The sequence below is a fragment of the Perognathus longimembris genome, chromosome 2 (assembly GCF_023159225.1).
Source record: "Perognathus longimembris pacificus isolate PPM17 chromosome 2, ASM2315922v1, whole genome shotgun sequence".
In the NCBI taxonomy this organism is placed as follows: Eukaryota; Metazoa; Chordata; class Mammalia; order Rodentia; family Heteromyidae; genus Perognathus; species Perognathus longimembris.
In genome coordinates this window covers 40,554,422-40,569,192 of record NC_063162.1, presented here as the reverse complement: position 1 = coordinate 40,569,192, position 14,771 = coordinate 40,554,422, and the positions used below count along the sequence as shown (strand labels likewise).

Here is a 14,771-nt window from a genome sequence, read left to right as displayed (position 1 = left end):
GGACAGAGCTGCTGCAGCACCCAACTAAGAGGTGGCATAAAGCTGGCGAGGAGACTCTCACCTCACTTCTGTACTTTTGCCAGTGTTATTGGGAAACTGGTGGCTCCTGAAAGCCTTGGCAGGCCTTATGGGGAGCCGCTGGTGTGGACAGAAAGAAGCAGGGCCCTGAGTGGATGGAGTGCCCTGTGGTGTGTCTAAGACTACCAGCTAGGTTTTGAGCATATGTGTGTCTCTTCTCTTTGAGGCTTTGTAGAGACTGAAGTTTAAGAGCAGATAGAGACTGAAGGTATAGTCTGAGTCATGGTCATTTGAGTACCCAGATTAGCTTTGACCTCCTTGTGACTTGATGGATTGAGTGGAGTAGCTACAGATTCCATGCACATGACCTCATTTGAAGTCTCCCAGACCTTTGACATAGTCTGTAAACATAGTTATATAAGAAACAATATTGAGTTACATGATAAGTGTGTTGTCTCTTCCACCTGTCCTTAATTTGAAACCACTATATATAGCTGAGAATGTCAAGGACTCCTCGCTGAGGGATCTGGTGGGAGTTAAAATCCAGTCCTTGCGTCACTTGCCAAACTTTGTGCCCTAGCATGGGCTCCTCTTGCTTGTGGAAGTACTTCTTTTCTTCCTTTTTTTTTTTTTTTTTTGTTTTTTTCTTTCTTGTGCTAGTACTGGGGTTTGAACTCAGAGATTTCCTCACTTGTTTGGCTTGTTCACTCACAGTTGGATTTCTATTACTGAGTCACCCCTCCACTTCCTAAGTACATTTTCTGAATTGATACATAATGTCTTCTTGCCAGGTCTTGGGACCCTAGGCTCCTGAAAAGGAGAAATTTTGATTAGCATAGAATATTTGCATGAGTTAATTCCTTTGGCAGTTGTCTCCTGTTTTGTTTGTTTTTGCTTTTGATCCTCTGTGTCTATGTCTGTGGACATGGCCAAGGCTAAATGGGAACAATGTCACTGGCACATGCCGAAGGATAGCTGGCATAGCACGTTGCTTCTGCCTGGATTTGAGAGCCCCTGGGTCTAAACGCAAGCTGTGCCATTCACTCCTTAGCTGAGACCTTGGCAAGTAGCTTAATCATTCTGCATGGTAATCCCCCAATTCGAAAATAAGTCTGAGAATAATACTCCCTTATTAAGGCTGTAAGATTTAGAATAAATTAATATATGTTAAGTTAAATGTCTAAACTGTTATAAGCAAAAGATAAAGGTTAGCTGTTAAGATCCCTCCTTATCCCCCACTTTTTTGTGCTTGTAACTGAGGCTTGAACTCAGAGCTTGCATGCTTTCTTTTACATTTTTCACACAAGACTAACACTCTGCCAATCCACAGCTCCACTTCTGGCTCTTTGGAGATAAGAATCTCATGGACTTTCCTGACCAGACTGGCTTCAAACTGCAATCCTCAGATCTCATTCTCCTGAGTAGCTATGATTACAGGGGTCAGTCTTATGCTTCCTACTTTTGAGATATTCACAATAAGTGAATCGATCCAGTATGATCCTTGTCACAACAGTGGAGTGGACACATCTGAGGGTCCGATGTGTGGTGTCCTTGTGGTCCAAGGCAGTGCCAGCCATGCTTCCATCAGCCCAGAGAGTCTGAGATGCAGTTGAAGTCTGTGACATGGTGCTCATCTCTGGTTTGCACAAGCAGCTGTCAGTGGGATCTTCTGTCTCTGTGTGGAACATTCTAACAGCTGTGTGTGCCCATGCTATTAGAGTCTCTCCCCTTCCCTTAATGTCTGTGGTCGTTCTGACCAATCTTCCTGGCCAAAGGAAAGATTTGCTTAAGGTGGAGGTGGTGGTTACAAGCTTCAGGAATGTTCAGGAAGTAGATGATACAGTTGAACCACATGTAAGTTTTTGTAGGGTTCCAACTAGGCATGAGTACAGACATCTTGGTCCTAGCCATCATTTGACCCATAGAATGACCCTGGCACCCAACCCAAACCCTGTAAGGCAAATAAGATCATCATCTCACACCACGTACCAATTGCCCATGTCTCTAATCCTAGCTTCTTGAAAAGCAGAGAGTGGAAGATTGTGCCTCAAGTGAGGTCAGTTCAGGCAAAAAGTCTGTGAGACAGTATCTAAACATCTGGTCTTGGTAGCGCATATCTGCCATCCCAGCTATGACAGAAGCAGAAATAGGACTATCACAATCTAATCTAGCTCAGGTAAAAACAGTGAGACTCTATCTCCAAAGTAAATTAGACACACTGGTCAAGAGATAAAATACTTTCTTGAAATAGGCAAACCCCAGCTTCTTTCATCTGTGTAATCCTTTCATGTCATAGCTGTTGGAAATTCTTAGGAAAAAAAGACATCAAGCCGGGCATCCGTGGCTCATGCCTGTAATCCTACCTATTTAGGAGGCTGAGATCTGAGGATCACAGTTCGAAGCTAGCCCAAGCAGGGAAGTCTGTGAGACTCTTATCTCCAATAATCTACTCAGAAAAAGCCAAAAGTGGTGCTATGGCTCAAGTGGTAGAGGGCTAGCCTTGGGCACAAAGATACTCAGGAACAGGACCCAAGCCCTGAATTCCAGTGCCAGGATCAGAAAAAAAAAAAAAGGAAAGAAGAGATCATAAAGGGGCAAATAATAGAGAGAGTTTCGTGGGGATAAAGGTAGGGCCCTGGCTTTGAAAGGTGGGAAGGTTGGAGGGACGGTGGATGCTATTTATTGGAAAAATTCGAGCAGAGGAAGGCAAGAACCAAGGCAGAGAGATGAGGGTAAACACAAGGTCTGGTGGAGCTATGATGCGCAAATAAGAGTGGGAATTTCCCAGACTAGACCCAGAATAGAGAGAGAGCCTAGAAAACCATTATTGTCTTATCCAAGACCCAGACTGGAGCATATTATGCATGAAAATAATGATTTTTAACATTATTTGATCCTGCTCAGTCCATCCAGGTGCTCAATAAATATAGAGGAATAATGCCATCTCCACACGTATTAGTCAATGTTCATTCTGACCTTGATGAGACTTACAAGTCTATTCATTGTTTTCCTCCCTGAAAAAGACCTAAAATTTTTACCACAAGCACATTTTCCCTAGCTCCAAGTCTATGTTCCGCCACACCCTGTCTGGAGAGAATGACTGCGACCTCAGATTCAAGTTTGTTACCGTTAAGTACTTCCAGACATGGGTAAGAAACTCCTTTCTGACCTTGATCCTTACCCCAGAAAAAGGGAAAAAAGAAAATTTTCAAGTCTTTTAAAATGATTCTTATGAAGAAGTGTCAAACACCTCAAGTCAATAATTATTTCAATAGAGCAGGTATTCTTCAAATCATATCTCTTGTTGATATGTGATCTAGCTACTTTGCAACAAAGAAAAAGCAATCTGTGTGTGTGTGTGTGTGTGTGTGTGTGTGTGTGTGTGTGTGTGTACTGGTATTGAATTCAGGACCTTAAATTCTCCCTTAGCTAGTACCAGACCACTGAGTCACAGCTCAACTTTTGGCTTTTTGCTGGTTAATTGGAGATAAGTATCTTGCAGATTTGTCTACCTTCGCTGGCTTCAAACTATGATTCTCAAATCTTAGCCTTCTGAGTAGCTAGGTATGATCTTGTAATCTTTTATGTGAGATAAAATGATATTTCCATGGAGGTTCCTGGTTCAATTCCAGTATAAAGAATTGCTATCTTGTTTTTTTTTTTTTTTTTGCCAGTCCTGGGGCTTGAACTCAAGGCCTGAGTACTGTCCCTGGCTTCTTTTTGCTCAAGGCTAGCACTCTACCACTTGAGCTACGGTGCCACTTCCGGCTTTTTTTCTTTATATGTGGTGTTGAGGAATCGAACCCAGGGCTTCATATATATGAGGTGAGCACTTTACCACTAGGCCATATTCCCAGCCCACAAGAATTGCTATCTTGTTGTAATACATATTCTTTGAAATATTTAAACTTCTCTGTAGGCCATGAATTTTTTTTTTTGGCCAATCCTGGAGCTTGAACTCAGGGCCTGAGCACTGTCCCTGGCTTCTTTTTGCTCAAGGGTAGCACTCTGCCAACTGGAGCCACAGTGCCACTTCTGGACTTTTCTATATATGTGATGCTGAGGAATCGAACCTAGTGCTTCATGTATACGAGGCAAGCACTCTTACCACTAGGCCATATTCCCAGCCCGGCCATGAAATTTTGTGTTAAAAAAAAATCATTGCTCTTGGGCTGAGAGTGTGGCCTAATGGGCTTGCCTAGCATACATGAAGCCCTGGGTTCGAGTCCTCAGCACCACATAAACAGAAAAATCCAGAAGAGGTGCTAAGGCTCAAGAGGTAGAGTGCTAGCCTTGAGCAAAATAAGCCAAGGACAGTGCTCAGGGCCTGAGTCCAAGCCCCAGGACTGGCCAAAAAATAAAAAATAAAAACAAAAAAACAACCCCCAAAACATTGTTCTTTTTAAAATTGCATATATGTTTTAACAGATTGATACACCTGCTCTAATTGCCTGTTGCTGCCCATCTAGACTGTAAAAATTCGGGTTTCTAAAGCAGGGACCAATTACTCTCTCTTCTAATCTGCTGTTAATTGGAAAGAATAATGGGCCAAAGGGGACAAGATTGGCCATGTCCTTTCTACTCCAGGCTACATATAGCTGTGATTTTCAATAAGTCAAAGGAGCAGTTTTCAATAACCTATTCTAACAGGACTGTGATAGAACATGCTTTTATGGCACTGACATTGCTTTTTAAGGATCATGAGAAGTTACTCCAGTTTAAGGCACCAGAGGCTTGATTTCTGGATCCTCCTCCCTCCTCCCATCAGGCATCCTGAGCAAATGTGCCTTTAAACCCTATGACCACAACAGAGGAGTCTTGGGGTGTTTGTTGTCCTGCTCCCATGCAGTTCCCACATGTGTCCTCTAGGTGTCTTCAGTGACCAGCCTTCGTGGAGATTTCCCTTCTGGCCAACTGGCAGTAAGAATGAATTCTGCAACCATTTCAGTTGAGAGTGTACTCTAGAATGAAGTGTATCTGACAACATGTACTTGGAAGTAGTTTAAAAGCTTTACAAATTCATCTTAGGTAAAAATCCTGAATTCATATTTCTACAGTGTTACTACATAGGAGATTTTCTCCTCATGTAAAATGTAGGTTAAATTCTTAAAAGGAACAAACAAATAAACAACAAAATTCCCTCAATACCCTAGGGGATAAAGATAGAATAATTGTAGGGAAGGTGGTTGGGGAGATAAAAATCTAGGTTATTGAAAAAAATGTGAATTGAGTCTCACAAAAGCTACAGAGAGGGTGGTGTGTTGGGGGGAGGGAAGGTGGGAGAAAAATGAGGGAGGGCATAAATATTAGGACAAGAAATGTACTTACTACCTTATGTATCTAACTGTGACCCCTCTGTATATCACCTTGACAATAAAATTAAATTTTAAAAAAGTTACAGAGAGCAACAAAACATTGAGCCCAATGAAACTGCAGTATCAGTTTGAGAGGCCCCAAACGGTTTGAGTTTTCCTTGGTTAGTCTAGATTTGGGTTTGAGAAGAATTCTAAAACTAGATCGAGTGGAAGATAGTGTAGTGAACACTGTGAGCATGTGATACCACGTGAGAGTGGATGCTGACAAATGAGGAGTCAGCTTATGACAGGCCAGGGAGATCTGAGATCTTCTAAGATCGGTGGAGTCTATTCACAAGGCTCCATGACTGTATGCCCTGGTGTAGATATTGCTGGCTGGGCAACATCAGAAACAAAAGACATTTTCAATGCTTAAAGATTTACATTTAAATAAGGAAATGAGCCATTTTTATTATAATTAAAAGATAAAGTGTCAAATGAAATGATTTCCTTTTATTTTGTTCCTAGAGCTACAAAATGTCAAAGACTTCAGTATTTCCTTTTCCTTCTTTTTTTTTTTTTGCCAGTCCTGGACCTTGAACTCAGGGCCTGAGCACTGTCCCTGGCTTTCTTTTGCTCAAGGTTAGCACTCTGCCACTTGAGCCACAGAGCCACTTCTGGCCTTTTCTATATATGTGGTGCTGAGGAATTGAACCTAGGGCTTCATGTATACAAGGCAAGCACTCTTACCACCAGGCCATATCCCCAGCCCCCTGCTTCTTTTTTGTTTGTTTTCTGAAACAGGACCTTAGTAGGGAGTCCTAGGTATCTCCATCACCTTAGAGTTGAGATTACAGGCATGTACCACCATGCCCAACTTCAAAGCCTTTCATGTTGAAGTATTGTGTCCTGTGTGATGTGTACCCTTCAAGGTGCTTCCCGCAAGAACAAGGGTCAGGAAGAAGAGGGACCTAAGGCAAGAAGGATGCCAGAAGCCCTTAGTGGGAGAGAACTGGTGGTCTGAGGTTGTGACAAGAATGAAATTATAAGGTCTGATTTCTGCAAATCAATTTAGAACTATACCTAGATTGGTGTATACCTTAGTCCAAATTAAATTTTCTGCTATTGAGTTATGGATGCATTTCCTGAAAAGAAAACTTCATTATTATGGGAAATAAATTGTAGAGTGCTCCCAGAACTTCCGGTTGTTTTTTGTGTGTGTGTGTGTGTGTGTGTGTGTGTGTGTGTGTATGTGTGTGTGTATGTGTGTCTGTATGTGATACTAGGGTTTGACCTCAAGGCTTTAGGCTTACTAGGCACATGTTCAACCACTTGAACCACATTCTGCAAAGAACAAAAAAGAAAAAAACAACACTGAAAAACTGAGGTTATTTCCTACTTGTAATCTGAGAATCCTTTGGGAAAAGTCGCTCCGAAGATTTACAGCTGATTTTAAGTACCCCTTCAGCCCTTTCAATATCTAAAGTTACAAGCCTTACTGAAGTAGTTTAAAATTATATAATGAAAATGCAGATCATTGGTGTGGTAGAGTTCCATATAAAAGTAATCTTCTGCTCTCTTTCTTCTGATTGCCTAGGTATTCACAGCCAGACTCGTAGGGGGAAAAAAAGGGTGTTGCTATTTTGATTGGACCCCAGTTCTAGACTCAGAACAACATACAGGAGTGAGCCACTGGCGCCCGGCTCTCTGAGCTTTTTTGCTCAAGGCTAGCACTCTACCACTTTAAGCTACAGCACCTTGTCTGGCTTCTTTCTGTGATTAATTGGAGGTAAAAGTCTCATGAACCTTCCAGTCCAAGCTGGCTTCAAACTATGGTCCTCATATCTCTGCCTCCTAAGTAGCCAGGATTATAGGCATGAGCCACTGGTCTACATAGTTCAGGCTGACCTTGAACTCCCAGTGCTCCTTTCTCTGCCTCTTGACTGTTAGAATTTCTGGCATGTGCTACCATGCCCAGCTCCAGTTGTCTTGCTTCTTTTTAACTCTACAGTACTGGAAAGTGTATCACACCAGTTAAAATACATAATATCCTAACTCACTTGCTATTGCCTTACCTACTTTATTTTTGCCTCTGACTACATTGTCAGGTCTGGAAGGCAGGGAATGATCTCGTATTTGCTTTGGTGCTCTGCCACCATTGGACACAGATTAAATGTATTGGTTAAGGAGAATGCTGGGTTGTTGAAGCTTCACGGAAGAGCTATTTTATGGCCAGCAGGGCCTTGTTGTACACCTCAAATTATGCCACGTAGGTGGTTGCCTGTCTTCCTACACGTAGGCCTGGCATTGTGCTGACTTACCCAGCTTGAAGAAAGCTTTGTCCAAAATGTAGCACCACCTGCCAGTAATTTCTCCTTCACTATTTCTCTGGCTGGTTGCAGACCAAAACCCCAAAACCACAGCTTGTTTTATTGTGTTATATCACTAGTGTGCACTGTTGCACCTTTCCTCCCAGCCCGTTCCATTATGGGTAATCCAGACCTTGGGAGCCTAGTCAGCTTCCATACAAATGTATGAGAGTAAGCCAAGGTTTGCTTTACTGCAATAAGAACACAAACAGAAGTAGAAACCAAACAAATATTTCTCATCACGGATCATAACATTTGGATGATCTAGATATCACTGACTAATATCCATGGTCAGAATGTAAAATGGGCTGATCAGCTTGTCAAAACTGATGTGTGTGCGTCTGTGTATATTTATTTACTGAGTGGGAAGCATGATTTGTACTTTATTTTGAGCATGCATGGTGGTACTGAGGCTTGAACTCCGAGCCTACCATTCTCAGTTGGCCTTTTTGTTCAAGGATAATTGGAGATAAGAATCTCATAGGCTTTTCTGCCTAGGCTGGCATTGATGAGGATTACAGGCATAAGTCACCAATACCCAGCTTATATTTTAGTTTTAAACATAAAATAGAAAGCAATGTTTATATGCGAGTTTTAGTGGGTCTGCTTTTTTAAGTTGTCTACTCTTCATTAACAAAGCCTCCCTTAATTACTTAATTTCCTCCTCTTCCCCTTAGTTCGGTAACATTTGAACGTATAGCACATATTTTAAACTATATGCTATATTATTTCATTTGATATACATTGTGTTGAGTTTGGCATCAATTAATTAATTAATTTCTTAATTAATTAATTATTATTTTTTGCCAGTCCTGAGACTTGAGCTCAGGGCCTGAGCACTGTCCCTGGCTTCTTTTCGCTCAAGGCTAACACTTTACCATTTGAGCCACAATGCCACTTCTGGCCTTTTCTGCTTATGTGGTGCTGAGGAATTGAACCTAGGGCTTCATGCATGCTTGGCAAGCACTGTACCACTAAGCTACATTCCCAGCCCCTCTTAATTTACTTGACATTCCTTTCTACAATCTATTTATTTGTGGAACTGTGTATAATTTTTCACTTTGTCCAAATGAGAAGGATCTGTGTTAAGTACTGATGCAGAGCTTAGGAAAAGTCCATGTCTGCTCAAGTGAAGTAGTGTCCAATTAGGTTTCCTTATAATAAGTACTTAGTCACTCCACAGTAACTCAGTAATTGCTATCGGACAACGGACTTCCCATTTCATTGTATACAAAGCAAAGTAAGACAGATGTAAGTGATTAAGGGCCAGGGAAGGAGACAGGAAAAGTAGAGATTTTCTGTGGCTGTTAGGAAGAATATTCTGAAATAGTGCCTAAGATATTAAGAAGCTCAGTTGGGCTGGGAATGTGGCTTCGCGGTAGATTGCTTGCCTATCATGCATAAAGGCCTGGGTTCGATTCCTCAGCACCACATAGATAGAAAAAGCCAGAAGTGGTGCTGTGGCTCAAGAGGTAGAGTGATGGCCTTGAGCAAAAAGAAGCCAGGGACAGAACCCAGGCCCTGAGTTCCAAGCCCTCAGGACTGGCCAAAAACAAAATAAAACAAGACAAAACAAAAAAGAAGCTCAATTATTTTCTTTCTTTAAATGAGCTGGTTATGAATGGAGCCAATAGTGTAAGAGGCTCCTGCCATCCCAGCATTTCCAGCATGGAATTTGTGAGTGGGTGGGAAATGCTTAATTGCTATTTACCTGCCCAACACTGCTGTTGACATCTATGATGAGCCAGCGTCATTTGACTGTCACCTCCTTAGGAGGCAAGATTCTTCAGCCCACACTCTGCTCCGCATTGATTCCTTCTCTGTGCTGGCTTTGTATCTGCTTTTTTTTTTTTTTTTTTTTTTGCCCAGTCTGTGTATTTTCAGGGAAGCACCAATCGAAGATAGGCTCCTCAGTTTTGTCATTGTAGGGAGACCACAGAGCCTCCCACACAGCATGTCCTCAAAGGGAGTCAGGGAAGCTGATTGCTTTGAAGAAGCATTTTTGAAACAAAAGGGATTCCCTATGTGCTGGGATGCTAGGATGCGCTCTTTCCCACCCCTCCATGAATTCACAGACAAATGTCTATTTGTACTTCTCTGACCATCTCCTGCCATATGAAGCAATGAATAAAGCCATGGAGGGCTTAGGCTCTGCTTTCAACTCATTTCAAAGTTCGGATTGCACAGATGCAACCACAGATCTATAAACAGACCAAATGTGTTTGACAAATAAAATAGATCTACCGCAATACAAATAGCTCTGGCTTGTTCATGGATTATTATTACTCGCTTATTTAGCTACACCACAAGTCAAAGCCTATTCTCTGCAATAGAATAGAACTACATACAGAGAGCAGAAAATATCCCCAGTGCCTGCTTTACATACACTGAGTTTCTTCTGTAACACTCAACAGACAGACAGCACTAAACAATATGCCAATTCATCTGAGAACGGACCTGCACTAGAGAACCATGTTCTGAAGGACTCTTGGAGTGAGAGAGCCCATGACGAGTGCAGCTTTCCAGAACCTCTATAATCTAAAGAAGATTCCTCTACAACAAACCACTTGGCCTAGAACCCTAAGTCCACGTTGGATCCAAACATTTGTCCTGGAAGGTGAGGTGCAAAGGGGGAAGCTATGGCTGCGGAAACATTTCTGGCATGCCAGCTTGTGTCCTGCTGGTTCCCCTCTCCTAGAGGAGCCTCTGCTGCACAGGCTAAGACAATAGGAAGCTCAATCCATATGCCCACAGCAGCTCCACTAACCTTGGTGCCAGGTTAGTGAGAGTCCCTGAGGGCCTGGGTGGAAATTCACACAGCTCTGGCAGGCTCAAATGCTATAGGAGGAACTACAGCGAGTCAAAGGGGCTTTCCATCGGCCGTTGAACTGGTTCAGTCCTACAACCCTTGGAGAAGGCAGTCCCTGGTTTGAACTCAGGACCTCAACCTTGCCATGGAAGCACTCTTATCACCGAGACTCTTACCACCGAGGCAGGCCTGCAGCTCCAATTCTTCCATTCATCTGATTTCTCCTTGGCTTTTGTCCCTTGCTTTTTTGGGGCCACCTATTCTTCACTTTGATACCCAAGTCACTTGCAAATCCAGCACTTGCCTTAGCTATATAGCTCCCTCCCTAATCATTCTAAGCTTCCAGGGGACTAAAAAATTAGTAATCGACTTTATTTTCATTCTTTGAAAATTTTTTTAATTTTAATTTTTTTTTTTTGGCCAGTCCTGGGGCTTGGACTCAGGGCCTGAGCACTGTCCCTGGCTTCTTCTTGCTCAAGGCTAGCACTCTGCCACTTGAGCCCCAGCGCCCCTTCCGGCCATTTTCTGTATATGTGGTGCTGGGGAATCGAACCCAGGGCCTCATGTATACGAGGCAAGCACTCTTGCCACTAGGCCATATCCCCAGCCCTAATTTTAATTTTTTATTGTAAAGGTACAAAGGTAAGATAGTGCGGGAGAGTTCCAGGACAGTCTAGGCTACATAGGGAAACTATTGCCTAAGAAAGAAACAAAACCAAAACAAAACCCCAAAACAACAACAACCAAAGAGTAAAAGACTTTTTGAAAGGACCTCTCTAGTTTTGAGTGTGTGTGTGTGTGTGTGTGTGTGTGTGTGTGTGTGTGTACTTGTATGGGCCAGTCCTGAGGCTTGAAATCAGGGCCTGGGCACTATCCATTATGTTTTTGGTTTTTTTTCCCCTCAAGGCTAGTACTCTACTGCTTGAGTCACAGCTCCACGTCCAGCTTTCGGGAGGATTAGGACTCTCATGGGCTTTCTTTTCTGAGCTGGCTTTGAACTGATCCTCAGAACTCAGCCTCCTGAATAGCTAGGGTTACAGATGTGAATCATCATAGTTTCTTCTCTAGTTCTTTTCCTTCTTGTTCTTTTCTTCTTCCTCTTTTTTGTTTCTTTCCTCATAGAGGCTTCTGGCCCACAGATGCTCTAAGACAACATGCAACCCAGGCTGTGTAGGTCACCATCTTGGCCCCTTGAAACGCAGGTGACTGGACGTATCTTCTGTACTCAGAGCTAGGCTGAGAGGAAAGGAAATCAGACGAGACAAATCAGTGTTCCATTCACACAGTTCTTTTCCTTTTTCTTCATCTTGGGCCTGCTTGTTGATGTAATAAGTCCATGAAAATGGAAAGTTAAGGAGTTATCGGTAGAACCAGAGGGAAGGAAATGGAGCCAACACTTGAGCCAGTGTTACATGGCAAACTGTGAGAGACGAGGCAACATGCCCATAGTAGTGAAGAAACTCTAACTCCTTCTACTGAGAGTGAGTGTCAGAATGTATTATGAATTCTTCTTGGTCAATCTAAAGGCAGAGGCTGGGGAGAATTTTGAGAAAAGCAAGATGGCACCTTTATCTAAAGGTTGTATAGCATAGAGGCAATGATAGCAAAGTTAAAGTAGTCTTTGCAGGGCTGATCAGGGCAAATTATTCATGTATTTCAGTTTGTGTTAAACATGTAAACAAGTGGGAGGCTGGATCAATTTACCTATCTCTGTATTTTTACCACCTTTCACCAGAGAACCCAGGTGCTCAGACTGCACCCAGTTGGATGACTTGCCCCCTCCTGAAAACCTGGCAGGGGCCCAGGTTAAACATTACAACAATGCTTGAGCAAGAAAGACTCAGCCCCAGTCCAGGGTCCCACCCCTCTACCTCCTTTCTCTGCCAGGGACCCTTAGAGACCAAATGAACAATCAGGCCAGCTTCTGAGGATGCCATCTCAGGCTCTGTTAAATGAGAGAGATTGAAATCCATTCTTAGACCTCCTTATATCTTTGTCTGGTGCTCACTGCACTCTCATTGACAGCTGCTTGTGCTAGAAGGACATCTTGGGCAGGTATGATGTACTTACCTGGTTCTGTGGGGCATGGAAAAGGGCTAAAGCATGTTTCTTTGGCCATCTTGTCCATGGGCTGCAGGGTAAGAAGAAGAGCTGGTCACCTCAAACGATGTGCACTAACTCTGTGGAGAAGTTCCTCACTATGCCTTAGTTGTTGGTAAGGTAGCTTCTCCTTAGCTTTGTCATTTGTCTTTGCCCATTACTAGCCAGGAAGAGATATGGGTCAAGTCATATGTCCCTCCCTAAGAAGTGCAAGATCCTGAGTTCAAAACTTGCTATTGTGCCCCCATCCCCCCAAAAAGGAATAGAGTTTAAGTAGATTTTTTTAGTGTGTGCAGTATGTGTGGTTCTAGGGTCTGCTAGTGTTAGGCAAATGTTTATCACTTGAGCCATATTCCCAACTCTTTTCTTTTTACTTTGTTGAGATAAGGTCTCTTTGTGGTTTTTATTTTTATTTTTGCCAATCCTGGGGCTTGAACTCAGGGCCTGAGCACTGTCCCTGTCTTCTTTTTGCTCAAGGCTAGCACTCTACCACTTGAGCCACAGCACCACTTCTGGCCTTTTTAACTTATGTGGTGCTGAGGAATCAAACCCAGGACTTCATGTATATGAGGCAAGCACTCTTGCCACTAGGCCATATTTCCAGGTTGAGATAGGATCTCATTGATACCTTTGCCCAGGATGGCTTTGAACTCACTGTCTTCTTACTACCACCTCCCAAATAGCTTATGCCACTATATCTGGCATCTGTTGACTGGTGTTTTTTTTTTTGGGGGGGGGTGTCCTTGGTCTTGAACTCAGGGCTTAGGTACTATCTCTGAGCATTCTTATTATTATATATTGTCATTATAAAGATGATGTACAGAGGGGTAACAGTTACACTAAGAGTTACATTAAAAGGGTTACATTTACATTAAAGAATATCCCTGAGCTTTTATGCTCAAGGATATTGCCCTGCTACTTGAGCCATTTCCAGTTTTTTGGTGGTTCATTGAACATAAGGGTCTTGTGGACTTTCCTGGCCAGGCTGGCTTTGAATTGCAATCCTCACACCTCAGCCTACTACGTAGGTAGGATTATAGGCGTGAGCCACCAGTGCCTGGCTCAAGTAACTTTTAAAACACAATCATCAAAAGCGGTGCCAGTGGGGAAAGATGGCGGCTGCTGTACCACAGTGGGTGTGGACCGTGGAACAGCTGTGCAGTGAGCAGTTGCCTAAGAAGGACATTATCAAGTTTCTGCAGGGTAATGGTTCAGATTTGTTTCTGATAGAGCATAAATTATTAGGAAACATTAAAAATGTAGCCAAGACAGCTAATAAGGACCATTTGGTTATGGCCTAAACATCTTTTTGAAAGTAAGTGTTTCAAAGGTACTGAAAGTATAAGTAAAGTGTCTGAACAAGTGAAAAATGTGAAGCTTAATGAAGATAAACCCAAAGAAATCAAGTCTGAAGAGACTCTGGATGAGGGTCCACCAAAATACAAAAAAAATATTCTAAAAAAGGGAGATAGAACTAACTTTCCCCAAAAGGGAGATGTTGTTCATTGCTGGTATACAGGAACACTACAGGATAAAACTGTTTTTGATACAAATATTCAAACAAGTTCAAAGAAGAAAGTGCCAAGCCTTTAAGTTTTAAGGTTGGAATAGGTAAAGTTATCAGAGGATGGGATGAAGCACTTTTGACTCTGAGTAAAGGAGAAAAGGCTCAACCAGAGATTGAACCAGAATGGGCTTATGGGAAGAAAGGACAACCTGATGCCCAAATTCCACCAAATGTAAAACTCTTTTTTGAAGTGGAATTGGTGGACATCAAATAAAATAGTGCTTCAGATCTGATGAGATCAGCAATGATAAAACTTGGCCTTGAAACTTATGCTGGAATAGTCAACTGGAAAATCCAAGGAGTTAAGACATGTTTATACTTGATACCAATTTTTGAGAAATGCAATCCCATGTAAATCCTGTGAACCTAAGATATTTTGGGATAGCTGTGTAAAATTGGTTAAGGAGTACTTTTTCCTTTTACCTCATGTTGTAATCTAAAAGGCTCAATAAAAACTTAACAACTAAAAAAATACATAAACATCATCTTCATCCTCATTCTAAGCAGCTACATCCATTAAATCACAGATTTAATATATTTATTTTTCCAGCAGTCATGGGTCTTAAACTCAGGGCCTGGGTGCTGTCCCTGAGCGCTTTGGCCTCAAGGCTAAT

The 14,771-nt window shown here is 42.4% G+C and overlaps 1 pseudogene; it reads left to right on the top strand.

Moving 5' to 3' along the window:
• Nucleotides 1-13,702: 13,702 nt before the first annotated feature.
• On the top strand, nucleotides 13,703-14,405 carry LOC125343279 (annotated as a pseudogene).
• Nucleotides 14,406-14,771: the final 366 nt, after the last annotated feature.